We start from the raw sequence: 14462 nt of genomic DNA on the forward strand, positions 1-14462 counted from the left end.
TGATTTCTCACAATAAATATATATAGAAACAGATAAATATGTTTGTAAATATATTTCGACTCTTTAAAATTCAAAATTCAACCGGAAAAAAAAGAAGACAAAAACTAGCTAATTCGAATCTTTTTGAAAAAAAAAAAAAAAAATGTATGGAACATCATTAGTAATTTTTCCTGTTTAAGATTCATTTTAGAATGTTGATGACATGTTTTAAATCAGTGGTTCTCAAATGGGGGTATGTGTACCCCTGGGGGTACTTGAAGGTATGCCAAGGGGTACGTGAGATTTTTTTGAAATGTTGTAAAAATAGCAACAATTCAAAAATCCTTTGTAAATATATTTATTGAATAGTACTTCAACAATATATTAATTTAACTTCATAAACTGTGCAAAAAAAATGCAACCATGCAATATTCAGTGTTGACAGCTAGATTTTTTGTGGACATGTTCCATAAATATTGATGTTAAAGATTTATTTTTTTGTGAATAAATATTTAGAATTAAGTTCATGAATCCAGATGGATCTCTATTACAATCCCCAAAGAGGGCACTTTAAGTTGATGATTACTTCTATGTGTAGAAATCTTTATTTATAATTGAATCACTTGTTTATTCTTCAACAAGTTTTTAGTTATTTTTGTATCCTTTTTTCCAAATAGTTCAAGAAAGACCAATACAAATGAGCAATATTTTGCACTGTTATACAATTTAATGAGTCAGAAACTGAGGACATAGTGCTGTATTTTACTTCTTTATCTGTTTTTTTCAACCAAAAATGCTTTGCTCTGATTAGGGGGTACTTGAATTAAAAAAAAGTTCACAGGGAGTACATCACTGAAAAAAGGTTGAGAACCACTGTTTTAAATAAGTTAAAATCCAATCTGCACTTTGTTAGAATATATAACAAATTGGACCAAGCTGTATTTCTATCCATCCATCCATCCATTTCCTACCGCTTATTCCCTTTGGGTTTGCAGGGGGGCGCTGGTGCTTATCTCAGCAACAATCAGGCGGAAGGCGGCGTACACCTTGGACAAGTCGCCACCTCATTGCAGGCTGTATTTATAACAAAGACAAACATATATATATATTCTTAATCATAATAAGTTTGAAGAAATATTTCACAAATATTCTTCGTCGAAAAAACAGAAGCTAAAATGAAGAATTAAATTCTAATTGATTTATTATTCTTTACAATAAAAAAAATAAATACTTGAACATTGATTTAAATTGTCAGGAAAGAAAAGTAAGGAATTTAAAAGGTAAAGAGGTATATGTGTTTAAAAATCCAAAAATCATTTTTAAGGTTGTATTTTTTCTCTAAAATTGTCTTTCTGAAAGTTATAAGAAGCAAAGTAAAAAAAAATACATTTATTTAAACAAGTAAAGACCAAGTCTTTAAAATATTTTCTTGGATTTTCAAATTCTATTTGAGTTTTGTCTCTCTTTGAATTAAAAATGTCGAGCAAAGCGAGACCAGCTTGCTAGTAAATAAATACAATTTTAAAAAATAGAGGCAGCTCACTGGTCAGTGCTGCTCTTTAAACTATTTTTAGAACAGGCCAACGGGCTACTCATCTGGTCATTACGGGCGACCTGGTGCCCGCGGGCACCGCGTTGGTGACCCCTGGTTTAAACTGTCTAGCTAGCTATTGAGCTAACTACCTGATGTACTGTACGCAATTGTCTTGCCAATTGTGGTATTTAAGTTAGCAAAAGCATTGTAAAATCTTAATTTGAGGGAAATTAGAAATTAGGTAGATTATCAGTATATATTATATACTGTATACATAATATGTAAATATTACATATATGTTACACTTATATTGCTACTATTGTACATTTTTACTCTACTTGATACCTGCATTATCCTATCCATCCTTACCCTTTCCATCCATTTTCCATTTTCTACCGCTTATTCCCTTTTGGGGTCGCGGGGGGCTACAATCGGGCGGAAGGCGGGGTACACCCTGGACAAGTCGCCTCCTCATCGCAGGGCCAACACAGATAAACAGACAACATTCACACTCACATTCACACACTAGGGCCAATTTAATGTTGCCAATCAACCTATCCCCAGGTGCATGTCTTTGGAGGTGGGAGGAAGCCGGAGTACCCGGAGGGAACCCACGCATTCACGGGGAGAACATGCAAACTCCACACAGAAAGATCCCGGGCCTGGATTTGAACCCAGGACTGCAGGACCTTCGTATTGTGAGGCAGACGCACTAACCCCTCTGCCACCGTGAAGCCCATCCTTTGTAACTGAGCTACTGTGTGGAACAATTTCCCTTGTGGATCAATAAAATTTGTCTAAGTCTAACTAGGGCTTGGCGATATGGCTGAAACTGTATTAAGAAATAAGTGTTATATAGCTGTCGATGTCGATAATTATTGATCTTTTTTAGGACCTATAGAAAATAAGGACCAGGAGAAAAATATATTAAATGTAAACATTTTAATTTAAAATGTAACCTTTTTCTGATTATAATCATCTTAGCTTTCAAGGCGGGGAGGAAAGGGAATGTCAACACAACTGTGGAAAACATAAACAATTATTGTAAACAAAATTCTAAAATCACACTGAATGTTTAACAATAAATTATTCAAATTAAGGTGAAAAAATAGGAATATACTGTATAAGAAATGCTTAATAAACTGTAACACATAGTGCTAAGTGTGAAAATGTAGACATATGAAAATCTTAGAGGAATGTATAAAAATGTTTTGCCTTGTTCTAAGCAAGCCTTATTTGTCACGTTCACCAGCATTTTTTGTCAACGTATATCTTCTCTCGTGGTAGAAGTTTTTTAGGACACCTGTGCAAGTCCGCCATTTTTTTTCCTAGCGGCAGTTGTAGTCCAAACGAAAATATGTACATGGTCATCACTACACCAACTTGGTTAAGTTTTGTGTTTTGTGACAATGTACCTACCCGGACTATTAGGACGATTACCCGGACTGAATTTCCCCCAGGGATCAATGAAGTACTTTCTATTCTATTCTATTCTATTCTATTAGAGTCGGACATGGAAGCACTGAGTTTGGCTAAGAAAACCACCTCGGTCCGAGGGCAACATAGACAAGGATTTTCCCAAAGCAACATTTAATCGCTTTGACAGTTCCTACAATTTATACCGGAAGATACAAAGTAACTATAAATCCATTAACAGGAGATTAACCATTGTAATCTATGTCAGCCTTCTACCATTATTTGTTTATCCATGCTCAATTTATATGAGATAAACAGGCACAGTACAATGCGATCTTCTTGCGAGGATGTACATTGTTGTTTTAAATATGGAGGCGTTCAAATGATAAGACACTCTGTATACTTACAGCTTTATGGACTGAAATGGGTTGAAGAGGAAAGCTAATAAGATATTCTTTGAGAAGATTTCATCTCCTTGGTTCTGAAGTTTGTTCTTCGCTTTCCTTTTGCTATTTGCCCGACTGGCTTGTACATGTATTTGATTTCATTTTAGTCAGTTAAGCCAACTGTTAGTTACTGTAGTAGTTCAAAGTGTCATAGTTTGGTTGTAAAACAATATATCTGTCAACTAACTATTTAGGTAGCTACCTGTACTGTTTTTTTGGTTTAGGTACCCCAGGTTCTTTATATGAGGTCATTTGAATGTAATTTAACTTAATTTAGATTAATCTAACCATTAGTTCGGATAGCTTTCTAGTATCTTTGTTGAAGAAAGGAAGGCTAATTATATCAGGGTAGCTATCTGTTAGTTATATGTTTATCTAGCCACTATATGAGGTATTTTAAATCGACAGTTTATTACCTTTAGCACATAATTACATGTAGCTTTTTAGTTAGCCAATTATTAATGTAATTTAGGTTGAATTAATTTCCATTTATTTTATTCTGGTTAGCTAGCTGTCTTGCTATCTATCAAGCCACCAGATGTACTTAATTTAGAATAGGGACATCATAGACTTAGACTTAGACAAACTTTATTGCTCCACAAGGGAAATTGTTCCACACAGTAGCTCAGTTACAGAGGATTGAAAGAGTCATCAGGCAACCTAATTTAATTGTTTTTTTCTTGTTTCTTGTTGCTATATTATCATCTTCACCGCCAGAGAATTGAGGAGACTGTGAGAGTGACAGACAAACAAAGCACAATAGCTAAGTGGAGGCAGTGGAGTACAACAATACAAGTTCCAGAGTTAAGACACAGCAATAAGGTAAGTTAACGTTATTTTTTTCCTCAAATGTTACAGTAACAAATCTGTTGGAACAATTAGCGACCAGTGGTGGCATACATCATCCGTGGAACCTCAGCTTACAAGGTGCAAGAAACAATACCTCATAGTTGATGTTTTTGTCAACAAATAAACATCAATAGCTATTTAAGTCAACCAGAAACAGAGCTGGACTCTCTCTTGAACCCCGACCTTCCATGATTGACACGCTGGTCCGAAATAAATGAAAAGCTCAAGCTGTGACATCGCCCAAAATAGCAGGAAGCGGCTGTGGCTGACCTGCTGCCTCTGGTGCCGCGTGTCAAGCAAGCTTAGAACACTTGGCAGAACATTTTGCACAAAGGAAGCACGTCCAGGTGTTTTTAGAGGTGGCAGACAGTGGAATTTCAAAGCGGTGGTAGATGCACCCCTTCTTTTTTTGTCAGGCCAGCTGTTCACGATGAGGAGGGTGGAAGCCTGGCTTCCCTCCCTACCCAAAATGTTAGCATGAAGCAAGTGAAAGAGCGCTCACTATTTACCAGGCCAAAGAAAATGGCCACCGTCTCGTCGATATTTATAGATATGTGCGGAACTTGTGCTCGCTCCGGAGCGAGGTGCTGACGACCTAAAACGAGAAGACACTTCCAGGAGTCCGAGTGTCAGGGTGAAAAGATAAAAATACCCGGTGAAAGATCGGCCCGGCCATTAGTCGCGCAACCCGGCATGTGACATGGCAGCGTTTCAGATGTGATTTATGGTTATTACTACAGCCAAGCCCGACCCCTCCCACCCTGCAGCCCAAATTGAATTGCCAAATGAGGTTTATTTCAGGCCCCAATGCATAGACTAAATATTTCACTTGCATTTTTAACTTGGACTAAATGTTCAATTGGATTTTTTTTTTTTTTTTTAAGTCACATCCTGTTAATATTTGGGTTTATAAGTGCAACCGCTGTATCAAATATTCTACATTTACAAAGATAATAATGGTCTGTTGTCTGGTATTATTTTATTCTAATTTTCTTTGGCCTTGGACTGTGCAGCTGTTTTTATTGTTTTGCCATATGTTAAATAAGGACAGAACAAGGGGCCAACAACAAGCTCACTCACTTTTTTCACAGAGAAATCCAGCAAAATAGCCACTTCAAAACAGTTTAAGAGATTCCAACTCCCCTGGATTCAGCAGTAGACTTTCAGAAATACCATTGTCTCCCAATGTCCAGACTGAAGTTAAAAAACTGCCGGATTATGATGTTTTTTGTTTGGATATAAAAACTTTAAGTTTGTCAATGCCATTCTGAAGACAGTAGATTATAGATATAAACGTAAATGTGTTGTGTAAATAAAAATGTGAAATTAACAGGGGCAGATTTTAGTCATTACAATGATGTTTACCGCACCGAAAGGCAAAAAAAGGTGGGGATGTAGCCATTTATGTTGAATCCAGATTTAATGCTTCAATTTGTCTTTTCCAGTCAATAATTAATCAAATAGAATCAATTTTTCTTTTCCAGTCAATCATTAAAGGCCTACTGAAACCCACTACTACCGACCACGCAGTCTGATAGTTTATATATCAATGATGAAATATTAACATTGCAACACATGCCAATACGGCCGGTTTAGTTTACTAAATAGCAATTTTAAATTTCCCGCGGAGTTTCTTGTTGAAAACGTTGCGGAATGATGACGCGTGCCCGTGATGTCCCGGGTTGGAGGGGATATAGTAGCGCAGCACCATTTGCGGCTAAAAGTCGCCTCTTTTCATCGCACAATTAAACAGTATTCTGTACATCTGTGTTGCTGAATCTTTTGCAATTTGTTCAATTAATAATGGAGAAGTCTAAGTAGAAAGATGGAGGGGGGAAGCTTTAGCCTTTAGCCACACAAACACACGGTGTTTCCTTGTTTAAAACTCCCGGAGGTGAAGCTTTACTTTGGATCAGAGCGGGCAAGCGAACATGGTTCCCGACCACTTGTCAACCGGCAGGTTTCGGTGAGAAAATTGTGGTAAAAAGTCGCCTCTTACCGGAGATCAGCTGAGCTTGCGCCGTCCATGTAGCTGCCGTCGACTTCCCTCAGAGACTGGCGTCAAGACACCCGTGGACACATCCCTCCGACTATCAGGTACTATTTGATCTCACTAAAACACTAGCAACACAATAGAAAGATAAGGTATTTTCCAGAATGATCCTAGTAAATGTGTCTAAAACATCTAAATCCGTCCCAATGCAATTGCCTTTTTTTTTTCAACTTTTTTTTTTCTTTTCTAGTCCTTCGCTATCAATATCATCATCCACAAATCTTTCATCCTCGCTCAAATTAATGGGGAAATTGACGCTTCCTCGGTCCGAATAGCTCTTGCTGCTGGAGGCTCCCATTATAAACAATGTGAGGCAAGGTTTTTTTATTAGCGACCAAAAGTTGCGAACTTTATCGTCGATGTTCTCTACTAAATCCTTTCAGCAAAAATATGGCAATATCGCAAAATGATCAAGTATGACACATAGAATGGACCTGCTATCCCTTTTTAAATAAGAAAATCACATTTCAGTAGGCCTTTACACAAATAGAATTTTTGGTGGCAATAGTAAAATCACTACATATTACCATGGTTTCGTGTTACAGGCCTCCATCTGCTTGAAAGAAGGCATTAGAGTCATTAATACAGCTTTTGGATGAGTTAAAGTACACTGAGTTACTTATGTCAGGAGATTTTAACTTTGGCTGGTTGAATATAACCTGACTCTCGCCAGATCCTTATAATTCGCTGAGCTCCACACCAGGATCTGGGCTTAAGGGCAATGCAAACTCCATCAAGATAGCAAAAAATAATGAACCAATCAGGATTGCCGGGCGGGATTTCAAAGATGTGACGTAGCACCGAAGCGACTGTTTGTTTCAAACAACAATGGCGGCACGCAGCCCTCGCTGCGTCGTGTCCTGACATTGATTCTGCTATTGCAACTGTTTTGTCGAATCTATCAAATATTAATTCTTTAAAAGATGATCAAGGATGTTTTGGCTCGTATTCCGACCAGGTTTGGATTTCCCAGCATCGCTCTCATCAGCGTCACGGGTTGATATCGCTGTGAGTGGTTGAAGTAGCACGCCATTCCAGGTAATGGACAAGTGGTTTATCCAATCACATACAATGATTTATTTTACAAGGCCTGCTTTCTGAAATACCTCTTCTATTGAGAAGTCCCAGATCATTGTGTGGAGCTCTACGAACTAGAAGGATCTGGCTAGAGTCAGGTTAGGTTAAATGGACCCTTTGATGAATTTAAAAGGTTTTGGGATTCATTAATCTCACCCAGTTGGTCACCTTTCCCACTAGACCGAAGCCTAAAATCTACATTGATTGATTTGATTTGAACTAATGTGCCTCATAAATGATCTTCCTTAGGTTTCTTCTGTAATGATTTGAGCGATCATTGTGATCTTGCTGTATTTATACACTGCAAAAGGTCAGTGTTCAAAAACAATTTAAAAAAATACAAAAATTTGGGGTATTTTACTTGAACTAAGCAAAATTATCTGCCAATAGAACAAAAAAATAGGCTTATCAAAACTTTCCAAAACAAGTAAAATTAGCTAACCTCAATGAACCCAAAAATGCCTTAAAATAAGAATATTCTCATAACAATAACAAGTGCACTTTTCTTGGTAGAAAAAACAAATATGAGACCTTTTTTTCTCAATATGTTGAAACATTTTCTTAAATTGAGTAAATGATAGTGCCATTATCTTGACATAATGATATTCGCTGTGCATTAAATTTCTTGAAACCAGCAAACTTATATTAAAAACTAGTTTATTTTTCTTAATGGAAAGGCAACAAGGCAACCGCTTGTTACTTTTGGGGTCTACTAGCCGCTCAGGCAAATCATATGGTCTAAAAATGTGTATTTCCATCGATAACATGACATCATCGCGCCAAGTGCGTGCTCTTTCAGTCAATTAGTGCGCAATGAATATATATATATATAAATATATATATACATACATATATATATATATATATATATATATGTATATATATATGTATATATATATATATATGTATATATATGCATATATGTATATATATGCATATATATGTATATATATGCATATATATGTATATATATGCATATATATGTATATATATATATATATATATATATATATATATATATATATATATATGCATATATATATACATATATATATATATATGTATAAGGGCTGTGAATCTTTGGGTGTCCCACGATTCGATTCAATATCGATTCTTGGGGTCACGATTCGGTAATATATCGATTTTTTTCGATTCGATTCGATTCGATTCTCGATTCAAAAACGATATTTTTCCGATTCAAAACGATTCTGTATTCATTCAATACATAGGATTTCAGCAGGATCTACCCCAGTCTGCTAAAATGCTAGCAGAGTAGTAGATTTTTTTTTAAAAGCTTTTATAATTGTAAAGGACAATGTTTTATCAACTGATTGCAATAATGTAAATTTGTTTTAACTATTAAACGAACCAAAAATATGACTTATTTTATCTTTGTGAAAACATTGGACACAGTGTGTTGTCAAGCTTATGAGATGCGATGCAAGTGTAAGCCACTGTGACACTATTGTTCTTTTTTATTATTTTTATAAATGTCTAATGATAATGTCAGTGAGGGATTTTTCATCACTGCTATGCTGAAATTGTAATTAATATTGATACTGTTGTTGATAATATTCATTTTTGTTTCATTACTTTTGGTTTGTTCTGTGTTGTGTTTTTGTCTCCTCTCAATTGCTCTGTTTATTACAGTTCTGAGTGTTGCTGGGTCAGGTTTGGTTTTGGAATTGGATTGCATTGTTATGTTTTGCTGTGTAGTGGTTTGTTGGATTGATTAAAAAAATTTAAAAAAAACATTTGAATTAAAAAATAAAATAAAAAGTCGATTTTTTAAAAATGTGAATCGATTCTGAATCGCACAACTTAAACGATTCGATTCGTATTCAAATCGATTTTTACCCACACCCCTAATATGTATATATAAATATATATGTATATATATATATATATATACATATATATATATATATATACTGTGCCAACTGTACTACTATATGAGTACGTATTTTCTCTCGTTTCATTGAAAATAAAACAGCAAAGTCCATTTGGCTGTCATCTGTTTTAATATGAGACACACTTGTGTCAAAGTCATGATTTTTTATTTCATGCTTGAAATAAATGATTACTTCGAAAAAGTAGTTTTATACTTGAGTGTGTATGACACAGCTTTGCAACGGTTGATATTCTAGTTCCAAGCATGTTTTACTCAATATAGGTCATAAAATCTCAGCAACAAGCTGTAATAGCTTACTAATTGAGATCATTCAGGACCAAAACCCTTACAACAAGTAAAACACGCTAACATTAAATCTGCTTAGTGAGAAGAATTATCTTATCAGACAGAAAATAAGCAAATATCGTCCTTATTTGAGGTATTTAATCTTAGATTTTAGATTTGCAGTGTAGAAATACTATGGATTCCAAAGTGCAAACTCTGTATTTTTTGTAGAAGGAATCTTGTGAACCCTTGGTGTTTTTATTGACGACTCTCTCACTTTTAAACCTTTTATTGATAAACTAATGAATAAATTAAAACTTAAATAGTTTTATTCTTCCATAATAAGGGATGGTTTTCTTTTGGTGTAAAAAAGCGTACCGTATTTTATCTGCCACATTTTTATTTGTGCGAGATTATGGAGACCTTTTTTTTATGAACCATACTGGTTCCTCTCTTCAGATGGTCGACTGTTTACTATGTTTCTTTGAGGTTCGTCACAAACTGTGGAGCCATGACACACCACTGTGACTTGTACTCTCGGGTGGAATGGCCTTCTCTGTCCACTAGGACAGTGGTGCCCAACCACCAGTCTACGGACCAGTAACGGGCTGCGGACCGATTGGTACCGGACCGCACAGGAAAAAAAATAAATAAAAAATGTTGTTTTATTTCTTTTAATTATTAAATCAACATAAAAAACACAATATATTCATCATATATCAATATATATCAATACAGTCTGCAGGGATACAGTCTGTAAGCACACATGATTATATTTCTTTATGAAAAAAACAATAATAATAATAATAATAATAAAAAAATTAAAAACATTTTTAAAAAAAAACGGTCCGTGGGACACATTTTCAAGCGTTGACCGGTCCGCAGCTGCAAAGAGGATGGGGAACACTGCACTAGGACACAGTGTCATTTGTACACTTTTAGTTACAAGGCTCTTCTGTAATGTAATTGCAAAATGTAATTCTTTGTCTAACTTTGCTGCCTCTTGGCCAGGACTCCTTTGAAGAATAGTTTTTTAAATGTCAATAAAGGGTAAATAAGAAAAGAAAAATTGAAGACAACCAAAAATAACAGGCTATATTTCCAGCACTTATGTCTGTATTTCACCTATGAGTGCAGGGTGCAACTCGCCAGCTACCATACAGCATCAATTACAATACTAGGTCGTCAGAATCAGCTGGTGTGCTAACATCAGGTTGGTAATATTATTTCTAATAATTATTAATTACACAAGATCACAGGTAAGTGTTTTTTAAGAAGTTACAGTTGTGATCAAAATTATTCAACCCCCACACAATTTTGGTGTTTTAGCAAGTTGGACATTTATTCCGTATTTTGTTTATAGTCATATCGAATAAAGATGTGTCAAATAGACAAATGCAACTTAAATTGTAACACTGTATTTCACAAAATACCAAAAAGGGACATTTTTCTTAATATCTCATTGACAAAATGATTCAACCCCCTAGTTACATGCATCTTTAGTACTTAGTAGAACACCCTTTGGCAGTAATTACATCCTTCAAACGTGATACATAACCGGACACAAGCTTCTTGCAACGATCTACAGGTATTTTAGCCCATTCCTCTTGGGCAAATGCCTCCAGTTCATTCATATTCTTGGGCTTGCGTGCTGCAACTGCCTTCTTCAAGTCCCATCACAGGTTTTCTATAGGATTTAGGTCTGGCGACTGTGAAGGCCACTCCAGAGTCTTCCAGCCCTTCTTCTGCAACCACTCTGATGTTGATTTGGAGGTATGCTTGGGATCGTTGTCCTGTTGGAAGGTCCAACGTCTCCTTCTTGCAGCTAATATATCCTGTCAGGAAATAGAATTCCTAATGCCTTGAACGCGCTAGAGATTCCCGGTACCTGAGGCAGAGAAACAGCCCCAGAGCATGATTGACCCCCCACCATGCTTAACAATAGGAAAGGTGTTCTTCTCTTTGTAAGCTTCATTTTTTGTCCTCCAGACATAACGTTGATTCATAGGCCCAAAGAGTTCCACTTTTGTCTAATCACTGCATAGAACAGTTTCCCAAAACCTTTGGGGTTTGTCCAGATGATTTTTGGCATACTGGAGTGTATTTTCCTTGTGCCTGGTAGTCAGAAGTCGGGTGCGCCTGGGAGTTCTGGCATGGAGGCCTTCATCTCGTAGTGCGCGCCTTATTGTCTGGGACGAAACCTGCGTTCCCCCCTCTGCAATGTCCTGTTGTAGTTCCTCAGCTGTTACACGGGGGTTTTTCACCACTGTACGCTTCAAATACCGGACAGCAGTTGTACACAGCATCCTCTTTCTACCACGCCCAGGTAATGTTTCCACTGTGCCTTTAGCTTTAAACTTGCGAATTATGCTCCCAACTGTGTCTCTTGGAATGTGTAATGTCTTTGCTATTTTCTTATATCCATATCCTTTCTTATGAAGAGAAATTACCTCCTCTCTTGACTTCTTTGACCACTCCCTGGACTTCACCATGTTGCAAATACACCATTGACCATCTACAAGAAGCTGAGCATCACAGTCTTTTTCAACACCTGATTGAAAAAACCTTATTCAAATTCTGTTCTTAAGAGTTATGATCTTCAAAGGGTTGAATAATTTTGTCAATGAGATATTAAGAGAAATGACAGTTTGGTATGTTACAAAATATAATGTTGTAATTCAAGTTGCATGTGTCTATTTAATGCATCTTTATTTGATATGACTATAAACAAAATACGGAATAAATGTCCTACTTGCTAAAACACCAAAATTGTGTGGGGGTTGAATAATTTTGATCACAACTGTATATTACCAGATATAGAAGGATGACTGTTATGTTGCATAACCATGTGTTCGGACAACTATTAGAGGCACAGTTTCCAGCGTTGATATTTTCATAAAGACTGGGGAGCAATCATATATTTTGGCACATCAGCTCTGACAAGCATAAGGACACGGCGAAAGCCAGAGGTGTAACGAAGAAAACCCAGAATTTTTTCAGGTACATTCATCTAGTAGAGCAGATATTTCTGATTTTGATTAATTATTGTATTTGTTTTGATTTCTAAAAACAGCAGCATGTTTTGGCAGCTCTGCTGTGTTTGTTTGTTTCACACAGAACCCGGACTTTGACAGCAACTGGTCTGACATATAAAATACTTGTGGGAGAGCGACAATTGCTTTCAGTGCAACAGGGCGGGAAGTGAGTGTCAAGTGTCACACTCCACACTCCTATCCCATCATTGCAGAATACCTTTACACACTAATCCCTTTCACACTGCCCTTAGCACCGGTGCTTGGAGTTTTCTGGCCAGACAGCGTCTTTGTCAAAAGCATATCTTGCCTTGCCAGCACAGGAGTGTGCAGTTTAATACCTGGGAGTCATTTCTCCCATCGTGTTGTGTTTGAAGGAATTGGTAACTATCCAAATTGAAATTTACATGTAGTCTACAAACAAGAGGATCCCCTACTGGCCTCACTATGGTCTGGACCAGTGGTCCCCAAACTACGGCTAATTTTATAAAATTATATTTTTTAAATCTGTCCTTTTTAATCCATTTTTCACCGCTTATTACTCTCAGTGTCTCCTAGACGCTCAGGCAACTCATATTGTCTAAAAATGCATTTTTCCATCGATAATGTGGCATCATCGGCAAAGTGCACTCTCTTTCAGTCAATTAGTGTGCGAGGAATATATATATATATATATATGTATATATATATATTTTATATATATATATATATATATATATATTTTTTTTTTAACCCAATGTGGCCCCCGAGTCAAAAAGTTTGGGGACCCCTGGTCTGGACCCTCACATCATTAACCATATTTACTCGGCATCCATTGCACCGGTGACCTAGATGGGGTGTTACCACATCTGCAGTCCCTTCCAATGTTTCACATCGTTCCCATTGGGTTGAGTTCTGTCTTGCCTGATGTGAGCTCAGATCTGAACATGTTTTTGTGGTTTGTGCAGCCCTTTCAGGCATTTGTGATGAAGGGTTATATCAATATTCTAAGACTGATTAATTGAAATTTCAGGAATTAGAGTGTGGCCAAAAAAAACAAAACCCAAAACATTTTAATTAAATCTTTACAAAGGTCTCAAACTTCAATCTGTGTACAATCTTTCCCAAAAGTTTCAGTTATTTTGGTCATGCTCGTTCCCACATATGCTTCAAATGGCCTATGAGGCATTGTTGGCAAACTTGCATACTTTGTGCAAAATTGTCAATTACTCAGAAACAAACCTCTTTGGACTTTGGATTTTCCTTAGTCCCATAGTGTCCGAACTTCCGAATCTAGTCAATAATTCTGCTTTTTGATGGCATATGACAACACCAAAACCATCTCTGAGAATGTTCTTTCACTGCAGTGTATGATTTTTTTGAGAACTCCAAATGGTAAATGGTTGTACTTGTATAGAGCTTTTCTACCCCTTTTTAAGGAGCCCAAAGCACTTTGACAGTATTATACAAGTCTCAAGGCAAAATATATTCCTTGGTTGACCGTGCAAGACATGTTGGGAACACGAGTGCTGTGCAATGCATTGATATATATCGTGCTAAGACATGAAAATGCCAATTATGCTAAATGATTATCTATTCTTTATATTGTATTTTTAACCTTTGGCCTGTGGCTAATGTAACTTTAGCTGTTACTGCGAGAGCCAGCAGAGCATGAATGTCAACAATGTAGACCAGGGGTGGGCATTACGTCGATCGCGATCGACTGGTCGATCTCGGGGGGTGTGTCAGTCGATCTCAAGCCAGGCATTAAAAAATATACATAAAAATGAGCAATCATCAATCATACCAAGACTTCACTTTCGTCAGTTGTTTGACATTCTCGGCACCCGATGATCTTGTGAGATGACGCTGGCTGCTGCGAGCTCATATTTAAGAAAAAAATCACTAACAGGGCGGACGC

Source organism: Nerophis ophidion, linkage group LG05 (assembly GCF_033978795.1).
Source record: "Nerophis ophidion isolate RoL-2023_Sa linkage group LG05, RoL_Noph_v1.0, whole genome shotgun sequence".
NCBI lineage: Eukaryota > Metazoa > Chordata > Actinopteri > Syngnathiformes > Syngnathidae > Nerophis > Nerophis ophidion.